General features: G+C 40.7%; 1 long non-coding RNA gene across 1 annotated transcript in view; it reads right to left on the bottom strand.

The window, feature by feature from the left end:
- Positions 1–14,116, bottom strand: part of LOC127486441 (uncharacterized) — a 303,313-nt gene that overhangs the window by 128,363 nt on the left and 160,834 nt on the right. The window lies entirely within an intron of this gene.

Here is a 14,116-nt window from a genome sequence, read left to right on the forward strand (position 1 = left end):
TGAGCAGGTCACAAATCTTAGGCTTTTGTGAGTAAAGTGAGATTATATCAGAGGTCCCCAAGGCCCTCCTCATATTTGGCGATTGACAAGAAAGACTCAGAACTCAGAAAAGCTGTTTACTCATGGTTATGACTTGTTATAATAAAAAGATACAGGTTGAAATCATCAAAGCGGAGGCCAACATGGTTAAGACACCGCTTAAGATGCAGCATTCCATATCAGAGTACCTAGGTTTGAGTCTTGGCTCTGCTCCCAATTCCAGCTTCCTGCTAATGTGCACCCTGGGAGGCAGCAAGTGATGGCTCAACTCCGTGGGCTGCTGCTACCCACACTGGAGATCTGGATTGAGTTGCTGGTTCTTGGCAGTGGATATTTGGGGAATAAACCAGTGGATGGAATCAGTCTCTCTCTCTCTCTTGCTCTCCGTCTCGTGTGTGTGTGTGTGTGTGTGTGTGTCTATTCCTCTATCTCTTCCTTTGAAAATAAATAAATAATAAATAAATTTAAAAATAAAACCACCAAACCAAAAAAAAGTACAGAGGGCACAGTTCAGGAGATACCACGCAAGGTTCCAGTTGTTCCTCTCCTAGGAGAAATCATATGGAGTGCATTTAACTCCAGCAGAGATGGTGTGTGCAAACACATACAAAGTGATGCCAATCAGAAAAGCTCCCATCAGCCTTGGTGCCTAGGGTTTTCACAGGTATTCAGTCATTGTCATGGAAGGTCTATATGAGAAATCTAACTACTTAGCCTTCACAGCAACCCCGGAAATCAAACTGATACAGGCTAGGTCTCAGAAAAACAGAACCAGGTATTCACCTTAAATCACATTGTTAGCTGTCTAAATTCTCTAGTATGGGCCAAAGATTCAGGTGTACAAAGACAATCCTCCCTTGGGGCTGATGCTGCACAGGTAAAGCCGCCGCCTGCAGTGCCAGCATCCCATATGGTCGCCAGTTTGAGTCTTGCTGCTCCACTTCCCATCCAGATCTCTGCTATGACCTGTGAAAGCAGCGGAGGATGGCCCAAGTCCTTGGACCCCTGCACCCACATGGAAGACCTGGAAGAAGCTCCTGGCTCCTGGCTTCAGATAGGCTCAGCTCCGGCACTTGCGGCCAATTGGGGAGTGAACCAGCGGATGGAAGACCTCTCTATCTCTCTGTCTCTCTGTTTCTCTCTCTCTGCCTCTCCTCTCGGTGTGTAACTCTTTCAAACAAATAAATAAATCTTAAGAAAAAGATAATCCTCCCAAGAAGAGGATACTCAGGGTTTAGAGGTTACTCACCAGGAGTTGGTCAAGGCCAGTGTTTTCTTTGGAAGATATGAAGTCTGCTGAATTAATCTTTGCTACATATGGGGATAAAAGCCTTTATGTTGCAAGGGACAGACACTTGTATTCTGGCACATGGTAAGTAATGACTAATAAAGCTTTATAATTTTCCCCTAAATGAGAAATCTCTGTCTGAGCCTTTCCTAAATGGTTCTTCAGGTTCAACCAGATCTTTCCCATTAGTAAAAGCTCTTCCAAGAAGCCTTCCCAATAAACCAAGCCCACACAGAACATTTTCTCAAACACTGGGAACCACTCCCAAGCAATCTCTCATGGCTGCTTCCTTCAAAATGAAACATGATGGCAGTTTTGTGAGTATAACGTATTCTTATCATGAATTCATGCAATGCAGAAAACACACACACACACACACAAACAACATAAAACATCTCCTCGATTTATCCCACCTAAAACTAACCACCAATACTTTAGTTGAATATTGTTCCACATGCTTTCTATATATAATTATAGATATAGAGAATAGATGGATGGATTTTTTTCTAAAACAGAATTGGATGGTAAGCAGAACTTTTCATTAAAATTGGTTCATTTTGTTTGAATTTGCCAAAACAAAGAAATTGGAATGAAATTAAAGGAATTACTAATCTTGAAAAGATTCTTTACCATATAGATATTTAAAAATACTTCTGATGTTGGGAAATAAAGTTATGAAGATCATAATTAGGGACAATAGGTATTTTTAGGCTACAAGTTTTGGGCTGGCATTATGATGCCATAGTTAAGCTGCTGTCTAAAACGCCAGCATCCCATATGGGCACCTGTTCTAGTCCCAGCTGCTCCACTTCTGATCCTGGTCCCTGTTAATGCACCTAGGAAAGCAATGGAAGATGGACCAAGTACTTGGGTCCATGCATCCCATGTGGGAGACCCAAATGAAGCTCCTGGCTCCAGCCAAGGGAACTAGTAGATGGAAGATCTGTCTGTCTCTCCCTCTTTCTCTGTAACTCTGCCTTTCAAATAAATAAAATAAATCTTTAAAAACAATCATCTTTACACTGTCTAGAATTGTCACATTTGTATTCTTCCTAAGAATAAGTCTTCACAATTAGTACTGGTTCTCTGTCTAAATGGATTTAATGCTCACTTTTACCACTTGCTCTATTCCTGAATTCAGTACTTTGGTTCATCCTTATGTGACCTGATTTCATTGTCAAGTAATTTTTTTACCCACTAACAGTTCAAGGGTACAATATCTCCTGAGCTTTGTAAGGATATCTGCCTGCTCCCCTATACCTGAACAATATCGTGACTATATCTGAGTTTTTAATTCACATTTCTGCAGACAGTGTAGACAGTGATCTGTTACCTTCCATGATTGAATAATGCTGTGGTCTGTCTTCTTGTCTGCAGCCTCTATGACTTCCTTCTGCATACCTGAGGAGCTCATTCATTTTCCTGGAAGTCTAGAAACTGACCCAGGGTATGTCTAGGCCTTGTGTGCCAGCTCTGCTTAGGCAATCTATATCACATTGTTCTGAAGCAGAGCAAGTTCCCCAATCCGCACAGTCATAGGTGCTTTATATCATTATGCTTCTGAATAATTTTTCTGTTCTATTTGTTGTTCTCTCCATGTCAAGGACTTAATTATGTACTGGTAACTCACAAAGGTATATCCTTAAGTCATTCCTCTCCTCTGAATTCCAGAATCAGATATCCAATCATTTCCTTGTATCACCACTTGAACAAGGAGTCAAATTTATGGTCTAAAACCAGACTCTGATTCCCATCACAAACCTACTACTACCACAGTCCTCCCAGTGTCACAACTGGGAACTTTACTATTCCAGTTGCTCAGATCAAAATCCCTGGAGTCACCTTAGCCTCCCCCTTTGCTGCCATGCCCTGTACCTGACCCTTCTGCAGATTCCGTCATCTGTCCCTCAGTACACCTAGAATCTGACCACTTCTTGCCAGCCTCCACCTTAGTCCATTTTATGCCACCATAGTGGAATACTACAGCCTGGGTCACTTATAAACTGTAGAGGTTTATTCAGCTAAGCATTCCAGAGGCTGGGGAGTCCAAGTGCACAGCACTGACGTCTGGTAAGAGCCTCTGTGCTATGTCCTAACATAGCAGAGGCAACACACGGCAAGGGGGCACATTGGGAGTTGTGGGCAAGAGAACAGAGAGAGCAAGCTCACTTTTATAATCCATTCCTGCTATCACCAACCTACTCCCACTCCCAACATAACAGTGTTAATCTATTCAAGAATGTGGAGTCCTTTTGACCCAATCACTCCTCAAAGATGATTAATATCATTTTGACAATTAAATTTCTCTTTAAAGAATATTTATTTTTTTTATTTTGAATTTATCTGAAAGGTAGAGAGAGAGCTTTCATCCACTGGTTCACTTCCCAAATGCCTGCAACAGCCAAGTCAGAAGCAGGAACCCAATCTGGTCTCCCATGTAGGTGGTAGGGACCCAAGTACATGAACTATCATCCACTGCCTCCCAGGATACACATTAGCAGGAGAGTGGATTGCAAGTGAAGGAGCCAGGACTCAAACAAGGCATTCTGATATGGGATGTAGGCATCACAAACTGTGAATTTAAATGCTGCTCATCTTGGCAATTAAACTTCAGCTGAGTTCTGGAGGGGACTTTGAGACCCTAACATTCCCCTCCTACTCTGCTCGAGCCCTCCATCCTCTTTTGCTTCAATAACTGCAGCTGTCTCCAAACTGGTCTCTGCTTCTATGCTCCTTCCACAAGTCTGATCGCAACAAGTCAGCCACGTGACCCTGTCTGTCTTCCGTTCAAGCTAGTGTATGAAATAAATGCCCAAACCCCACAGTGGCCCACAAGGAGATGCAAATATGGCCCCTTCCAGTTCTTCCTCATTGCTGACTTGATTCTACACTAACTGATAGGGAAGTCCTGACGGGGCTCCCACACATGCCAGGCCTTCTCTCCCTCTGGGACCTTTACACTTGGGTACCCTAAATGTCCTCAGAACTGGCTCCCTCTCTTCCTTCAAGTTTAACTCCAGGACTAGCCTACGAGGTCTCCTCTGACCATTTCCATTTAAATCTCCACACTTCTACCACCAGACCCGTGGTTCCTTTCCCAATTTTGTCTCTCCTGAGCACTGTCATATGACCTACTGGCCTGCTATCTTGTTTCTTGTGTGTAATCTCATTGAAGACTTTGTCACGCACTTGTGCTCCACAGTACTTGTTAATCATGGGAATGATCATTGGGTTTATCTCTTCCTGCCCTCTGTTAGCATCTACCTGATTATTTCTTTGCTCTTTTTAATGTGGGTTCATTGGGCTGTTTTCAAGCCTTTTCATATTTTCAGTAATTGAATTTTCAGTAATTCCCTCCTTTATTTTTATTTCATTTTTTAGCTCTACAATGAAACTATTTTATCCCATCATTTCTCTTCCTTAGAGCTACAATATTCCTTGCTTTATGTTCTGTTGCTTTATTATCTCACCTTTGATCAACTGTTTTTATTTTATTCAATTCACACTCTTCTAGGTAAGTTCATAACTATAAATAATTGTGGAGAACTACCTTCTGTTTCTTAGGATGTGTGCTCTTCTAGACTGAGTTCTCTGTATTTTACATAAATATTTCTTTTTTTGGTAGCTTATTTATACAGTTGGCATACTGTGCCCCCACAGTTTTTCTTTTTGCAACTTACTTTTACTGACTAGCGCCAGAGAAAACTTCTCTTTGCTCTCAAAGGTACCTTTGAAGTACTGCCATTGTGGCATGGTGGGTTAAGCCACTGCCTGCAATGCAGACATCTCATATGGGTGCTGGTTCAAGTCCTGGCTGCTCCTCGTCCTATCCAGCTCCCTGATAAAGGCCTGGGAATAGCAGTGGAAGATGGCCCATGTACCTGAGACCCTGCCACCCACATGGGAGATGGGGTAAACCTCCTGGATGCTGATTTTGGCCTGGCCCTGCCCCTGCCACGGCTGTTGTGGCCATCTGGGGAGTGAATCAGCAAATGGAAGATATTCTCTCTCTCTCTCTCTCTCTCTCTCTCTCTCTATCCCTCCCCCACCCCGTAGCTCTCTCAAATAAATAAGTAAATCTTTGTTTAAAAAATCACCTTTGAGATAGCTGCTGTGTGCTCATTTTGAAGTCTTTTCAGGAATCAGAGGTCTCAGATGGAGAAGGGCGATGGGAAGGGGAGGGGTCCCAGTGCACATTGCTGTGAGATGCAGCACCACCAGAATTGCTGGGGGCTGCTCTCGCTTCTGATTGTGTGAAATGTCCTCTTGTAGAGTTTATGCATGAGAAGAGAAGCAGTAGCTATTCCTTGGGGAGAGGGATATCTCCAGCTTCACAGCCCTGATTCGCAAGGAACCCTGTAAATCTCGCTTCACAGAGCACATTGCTCTCACGGAATTCTTTACCTTCCGTGTGTCATCAGTCCTACCCTAGAAGGTTTTCCCATCAATTTTCCATTAGAGGGAAGACAAGATAAGATAAAGTTTGCTTCTCTCCCGATTTGAGAATCTGTATGAATATTCTTTTAGTAGTTGCTTGGGCTGCCATGACAAGAGTCCACAGATTGGGTGGCTTCAACAACAGAAATGAGTTTGCTCACATTTCTAGAGGCTGAAAGAACAAATCCAAGTCAAAAACCAAGATGCCAGCCGGTTTGGTTTCTCCTGAGGCCTCTTGTCTTGGGTTGTACATGGTCATCATCTTGCTGACTCCTAATATGGCCTTTCCTCTGTGGTCACCACCCTGCTCTCTCTTCCTCTTCTAGGATACCATCCTATGGGTTTAAAGATCACACCACAGTGGCCTCTTTTAAAGCTAGCTATCTCTTTGAAGACTCTATCATCAAATACAGTCGTATTTTGAGATCCTAGGGGTTAAGACTTCAACATCTGGATTTGGACAGGGGAAGGAGGTTCCAATTTACCCCATAACAATTCCCAAGTTGACTGGCTTCTGGTTACAAGGCAGTTAGGAGCCATCCTGTGGTCCTCCCTTCACTCATCTGCTCTCCTGGGCTTTATTTATTTCCCTGAACTCACATCCCTGGGCTATGGTTAAGATAGTGTATTTGTTTATCATGTTAGGAACTCTTCATGGTACAAAGGAAGATGGGATTTTGTGTTTGTTTTTTAATGTGTTATATATATATATATATATATAATGTATCAATACATAGAGAACAATTTCATGAACTTCATAGAAATGATTTTAAGAATATAACTAATACACTTTCCTCCCTTCTTCTTCCTTTCTTTTTTTAATTTCTTGTGATAACATACTTTCAATTTACTTTATAATCACAGGCTTAATGCTTCGTTAAATAGAGTCCTATAAGCAAAAAAAAAAAAAATAGAAAGATCACTGTTCTTTAGGAATATAGACAAGGACTATAAATAATAATCACATCATAAAATATAAAATTCTTTCATATACATTAAGGATTTTGTTGTACTGCATATATAAACTGAATCAGAGAAAAAAATATATTTATCTTTTGGGATCTGACTTATTCCACTAAGTATAATGGTTTCCCAGTTGCATCCATTATGTTGCAAAAGATAGGATATTACTCTTTTTTTCACTGCTGAGTAGTATTCCATACTGTATATATAATACATTTTATTTATCTAGTCATCAGTTGATGGGCATTGGGGTTGTTTCTATATCTTAGCCATTGGGACTTGAGCTGTAATCAACATGGAGTACAGATCACTCTTTCATATTCTGATTTCATTTCCCTCTGGTAAATTCCCAGGAATGGGATGGCTGGGTCAACAGTAGATCTATTATCAGATATCTGAGGTATCTCCATGCTGTCCTCCACAATGGCTGCACCAGTTTGCATTCCCAGCAACAGTGGATTAGGGTATTTTTTCCCCTCATCCTCGCCAATATTTATTGTTTTTTGATTTCCGTATGAGAGCCATTCTAACTGGAGTGAAGTGAAACCTCATTGTGGTTTTGATTTGCATTTCCCTAATGGTTAGTGATCCCGACCACTTTTTCATGGTCTGTTGGCCATTTCACTTCACCATTTTTGAAAATTATTCATTCATGTCCTTTGCTCATTTCTTAATTGGGTGATTTGTTTTGTTGTTGTTGAGCTTCTTTTGCTGTGCAGAAACTTTTGTTTACTTTTTCTTTTATCACTTGTGCTTCTGGGATCTTATCTAAGAAGTCTTTGCCTATGCCAATGTCTTACAGTGTTTCTCTTATGTTTTCCTCAAGTAATTTGATTGCCTTAGGTTTAGATCCTTGATCCTTTGTGAGTTGACTTTTGTACAAAGTGTAAGGTATGGGTCTTGTTTCATATTTCTGCATGCAAAATATGAAAATTTTCTAGCACCATTTGTTGAAGAAATTGTCCTTTATCCAGGGAGTGAGCTCATTTGTTGGTTGTAGATGCAAGGATTAATTTCTGGGATTTCTAGTATGTTCCATTGGTCCATATATCTATTTTCATAGTAGTATTATTCTGTTTTGATTATAGCTACCCTATAGTATGTCTAGAAACCTAGTATTGTAATACTTCTGGCTTTATTTTAATTGTTTAAGACTGCTTTAGCTATGTAGGGTCTCTTGTGTTTCCAAACGAATTTTAGGATTACTTTTTCTAAATCTGTGAAGAATGTCTTTGGTATTTAGATTGGGATTACATTGAATCTATAAACTGTGTTCCACAGTATTGATATTTTGGTGATATTAATTCTTCCAACCCATGAACATGGAAGATTTTCCCATTTTTTTGTATCTTCTATTTCTTTCTTTAATGTTTTATAATTTTTTGTTGCAGAGTTCTTTCATATCCTTGGTTAATTTATCCCAAGGTATTTAAGTTTTTCTGTAGCTCTTATGAATGGGACTGATCTTACAAGTTCTTTCTCGGCCATGGCATTGTCTGTGCATACAAAGAGTATTGATTTTTCTGTGTTAATTTTATATCCTGCAATTTTACCAAGCTCTCTTATGAGTTCCACCAGTCTCTCATTGGAGTCTTTTGGTTCTCCTGTATATATAATCATGTCACCTCCACACAGAGTAATTTGACTTCCTCCTTTCCAATTTGTATCCCTTTGATTTTGTTTTCTTGCCTAATGGTTTTGGTTAAAATATCCAGAACTATACTGAATAGCAATGGTAAAAGTGGGCATCCTTGTCTGGTTCTGGATCTTGATCAAAATTCCAACATTTCCCCATTCATTATGATGCTGTCTGTGGGTTTGTCATAAATTACCTTGATTGCGTTGAGGAATGTTCCTTCTCTACTCAGTTTGCTTAATTTTTTATCATGAAAGGATTTTTTAAAAGGGTTATTATTTATTTGAAAGTCAAAGAGAGAGAGAGAGACTGAATTCTTGCATCTGCTAGTTCACTCCCCAGATAGCTACAATGGCCAGGGCTGAGCCGGGCCAAACCCAGGATCTATGAACTTCACCAGGGTCTCCTATGCATGTAGCAGGGGCCCAAGCACTTGGGCCATCTTCCGTTGCTATTTCCAGGCCATAAGGAGGGAGTTGGATATGAAGTGGAGCAGCCAGGACACAAATCAGCACCCATGTGGGATCCCAGCATCACAAGCAGCAGCTTTACCCTTTACACCACAATACCAGCCCTGAAAGGATATTGTATTTTACCTAAAGCTTTCTCTGCATGCATGGCAATAATCATATGGCTTTTATGCTTCAATTTGTTTCTGTAATGTTTCAACTTCATTGTGTATGGGAAAAATACCACTTTTTCTGGGTGGATGATCTTTTTCATGTTTTGTTGATTCAATTAGTATTTTGTAGAACATTTTTGTGTCAATATTCATGAAGGATATTGGTCTATAGTTCTCTTTCTTTGTTGCATATTTTTCTGGTTTTGGAATCAAGGTGATGCTGGCCTCAAAGAAGGAGTTTGGGAGGATTCCCTCCCTTTCAATTGTTTTGAATAGTTTGAGAAGAATTGGAATTAGTTCTTCTTTAAATGTGTGGTAGAATTCAGTTGCAAAGCCATCCAGTCCTGTGCTTTTCTTTTTTGGAATTATCTTCATCATTGAGTCAATCTACATTTTGGTTATTGGTCTATTTAAGTTTCCTATGCTTTCATGTCTCAATTTTGAAAATCGTATGTGTCTAGAAATCTATTCATTTATTCTAGATTTTCTAGTTTGTTAGTCTATAGTTTTTTGTAATAATTCCTGGTGGTTCTTTTTTATTTCTGTGACATCAGTTGTAACATCTTTTTCATCTCTCATTTTATTAATTTGGGTCGTCTACCTCCACTTTCTGTTTTGGTTAGTTGGGCCAATGGTTTATGAACCTCCTAGCAGTTGTAAAAAGCAGATTCAAAACAAGCAAAATGAATATTTATGGGAAAATGGCAGGACCAGTTACTTATCAATAATAGCTATGAATGTAATTAGACTAAATCTTCCTATTAAAAGATAAAGACTGGCTGAAGGATTTTTAAAAAGACCCATCTATATGCTTCCTAAAAGAAACACACCTCATGAACAAAGGTACACACAGACTGAAAATTAAAAGATGGAAAAATATATTCCATGCAAATGAAAACAAAAATGAGTAATTATCTTAATATCAGATAAAATAGACTTTAAGACAAAAACTTAAAAGAGACAAAGAAGGTCATTATGTAACAGGAAGATATGACTATAGAAAATATATATGAATCCAAGGCTAGAGCAGTCAGCTATTTAAACAAATGTTAATGGATCTAAAGGTAGACATATGCCCCATAACCATAATAATGAGAGATTTCAATACACCACTTTCATTAATGAACAGATCAACTAGACAACAAATCAACAAAGAAACAACAGAGCTCATCTATACAATCAGCCAAATGGATCTGATTGATATCCACAGAACATTTCATTCCACAGCCACAGAATACACATTCTTTTTATCAGGCATGGAACACTCTCTAGGATAGACCATATGTTAGGCCATAAAACAAGTCTCAACAAATTTTTAAAAAACTGAAGTTATACTATGTATCTTTTCTGACCACAATTGAATAAAGCTAGGAATTAACAATATAAGAAACCCTAGAAAATACACAAATGCTTGGAGACTGAAAAACATGATGAATGAACAGTGAATCAGAGGAAATCAAATGAGAAATCAAGCAATTCCTTGAAACAAATGAAGATGACAAGACAACGTATCAAAATTTCTGGGATACAGCAAAAGCAATCTTAAGAGGAATGTTTACAGCAATTATTGCCTACATCAACCAATTAGAAAGGTATCAAATAAATGATCTCACAATGCATCTCAAGGACCTATAAAAACAAGAACACACAAAACCCGAAAGTAGGAGGAAAGAAATAATAAAGGGGCTGGCACTGTAGCATAGTAGGTTAGGTCTCCACCTGTGGCATCGGCATCCCCTAAGGACACCAGTTCAAATCCCAGCTGCACTTCATCCCATACAGCTCTCTGCTAATGAGCTGGGAAGGTAGTGCAAGATGGTCCAAGTGCTTGGGCTCCTGCAACCACATGGGAGACCCAGAAGAAGCTCCTGGCTTCTGGCTTCAGATCATCCCAGCTGTGGCCGTTGCAGCCATTTGGGGAGTGAACCAGGAAATGAACGATCTCTTCCTCTCTCTCTCCCTATCTCTGTCTGTAACTCTGCTTCTCAAATAATTTTTTTAAAAAGGAAATAATAAAAATCAGACAATAAGCCAAACTGAAAGAAAAAAATACAAGAGGTCAATAAAATGAACACCTCTTTTAAAAAGATTTGTTTGTTTGTTTGTTTGTTTGTTTGAAAGGCAGAGCAATAGATAAAGAGAGATCTTTCATCTGCTGGTTCACTCCCCAAATGCCTACAACAGTGAGGACTGGTCCAGTCTGAAGCCAAGAGACAGAAACTCCACCCAAGTCAACCATGTAGGCAGTAGGAATTCAAGTATTTGAGCTATCTTGCTGCTTTCCAAGTGCATTGACAGGCAGCTGGATCAAAAGTGGAACAGACAGGCTGGTGCCACGGTTCACTTGGCTAATCCTCCGCCTGCGGTGCTGGCACCCCGGGTTCTAGTCCCGGTTGGGGTGCTGGATGCTGTCCCGGTTGCTCCTCTTCCAGTCCAGCTCTCTGCTGTGGCCCGGGAAGGCAGTAGAGGATGGCCCAAGTCCTTGGGCCCTGCACCTGCGTGGGAGACCAGGAGGAAGCACCTGGCTCCTGGCTTCGGATCGGTGCAGCATGCCAGCAGTAGCGGCCATTTGGGGGGTGAACCAATGGAAGGAAGACCTTTCTCTCTGTCTCTCTCACTGTCTAACTCCGCCTGTCAAAAAAAAAAAAAAAAAAAAAGTGGAACAGCCAGAACTGAAACCAGCACTCCTATAGGGGATGTAGATATCCGATGCAGTGGCTTAATCTGGGTCACAAATTAACAGAGCTGAGTTGTCATTCAACAGAAACTTGTTTTCTGCTACAAATCTGTCCTGAGTGCACTCTACAGAGGCACTGGACTTGCTGTGCTGTGGGGCCAGGTGCTGGGCCAGGAATGAAGACTAGTACCTCCTGACACTCACCACCTCCATCTCCTGCCTGACTTCTCTGCAACCTACTGAGGGGAAATTTCTTCTTCCTTCTAGCCCTCTTCCTTCCTAAAATTTAGGGGTTCAAAGAATGGATTTAGAAAAAGAAGTGGATAGAAGACTTCTAAAAGTTACTATCACGATGCTGTTTGTTCTTAGTCCCAGAGAAAGAAAAAAAAAAAAAAACCTGCCCAACTTCCTTCTGATTTTAAAAATGTGAAGAAAAAAAGAATTCTAGGTGGCCACATGTTAGCTCTGAACACTACGTAATCAGTTAGAAACCCTTTGTTAGCAGACCAGATGGCTGCTGCATCCCAAAAGGAAATTAAACATGCAGGCAGTGACCGTGCAGGGACGAGCTTACGATTCCTTTCTAAGAGAAAGGACTTCATCTAGAGCTGCCCTGTGGGTGTGGTTAATAGCCGCCATTGGTTTCCTAGCAACCAAGCCCTGTTCCTTCCAGACGCATTTTACTCTGGTTTTTTAAATGATCCCTGTACACTCCCAGCACCCACAGTGACTTTCGGAGGAACTAGAAAAGCCCAGATCATTAAGGGTAGGAGTGATGCTGCCTTCCTTCCTAGACTATCTCGCCCAGAGCTGCCGGTGTCCCCATCTATGGGACTCTCAATTTGTCATGGAGACCTTGCTTGGACAGACTACATCCATGATTCAAAACTCTGGAATCACTCTTCACACACCTGGGATACTTTCTTGCTTTCAATTCAGAGGGAACACCACTCCACACTGTTCACCCTTCTCCATCTCTCACCTGGGTCGCTACAACCTCCTCCACACTGATCACCTACCTGAAGTCAATTCTGTGCAGGCAGTGGCTGCCATCTTTACAAAAGGAAATTTTTCATGAAAACTATTGTTTCCTGGCTTTAACTTAATTGTCCAGCCCTTCCATTGCTCCACTGTACACTTTGCTTGGAGAGAAGATGTTATTTTTAACATGTTTATTTGTTTGTAGAGAAGGAGGGAGGGAGGAAAAGAGAAGTGTTCCCCTATCTACTGGTACCTGTAATGGCCAGGACTAGATTAGGCTGAAACTAGGAGGCAAGAATTCAATCCCTGTCTCCCATGTGGGTGGAAGGAACCCGATTTTGAGCCATCACCTGCTTCCTCCAATAGTCTACGTTAGCAGGAAGCTGTAGTCACAAGCAGGGTATTGAACACAAGTATTCTAATATAAGACCGAGGTACTTAACTACTAGGCTAAATATCCATCCCAGATCATATCATTTCTAGTCCCTTGGTCACACGGGGCTGTTTCACACTCTGTGCTGTGCCCTATGCCATGCTTTTCCTCCTGAGGGTTGCATCCTAACTTCCCTTCTGAAACAGTTCAGTTCCTCTGGTAAATCTTCATTGACCTGGTTCTATGCTTAGGTTTGCCTCATAAGCACCCCGTGTCTGCTCATACAGGACATCAGCTCTCCATCTGTCTTAGCACTAAGAAAAATACTTAAACCATGTGCCAATTTGATCTGAATATTCTAATGACAAGGAACTTGTTCTGCTTTTTCCCATATTCTCCATATCCCGCACAAAGCTTAATAAAAAGTAGATGCTAAATAATGATTCACTGACTGAATGAGTAGAGAGTGAAACAGTACAGTATCACTTGGCACCTGCCTAAGATTTTCCACAAATGTTTCCAGTTCCTCTCTGGAGTTATGCTTTTATGAGGCATTAATGGAATGGTATGGAAAGCAGCACATTGCATGGCCTAATGGTCCAAGCAGGTCAAGTCCATGCAGAAACTGCATTGTAACTCTCTGGACCTGTGCTCTAAAAGGAACATCTATCAGCAGGATGATAACAAAACATGTCTTGAATCTGAGGTCATTCCAGAAACCTAAGACATTATCCGAAGTAATCTCTTATCTAGTAAATGGGTGGATTCTTTATAAATGATTCCAGAGGTATGTTTCAATACTTTCCAAACCCATGAGCACAGGACTCTCTGAGGGCTCTGATTCCATTACTAAGCACATCTAATTTAACTCTGAAGGAAATAGTTGCTATTTTATCTTATAAAATCCTGTAGTTTGTGCACACTGATTGCAGGTCAGGGGCACATCTCCTTACCAATAGGCTGAAATCTGCTTTGGTATGTCTTCCACATATTAGTTTGAACTTTATAACAGCTTTAGAAAAAGCATTCTTTGTTCTGCATTACTCTTCAAAGATGAGAAGTCCTACTTTCATCTTCTCCCTTGGCCTTTTGTTCTCTAC

The sequence above is a fragment of the Oryctolagus cuniculus genome, chromosome 2 (genome assembly GCF_964237555.1).
Source record: "Oryctolagus cuniculus chromosome 2, mOryCun1.1, whole genome shotgun sequence".
NCBI classification, from domain to species: domain Eukaryota; kingdom Metazoa; phylum Chordata; class Mammalia; order Lagomorpha; family Leporidae; genus Oryctolagus; species Oryctolagus cuniculus.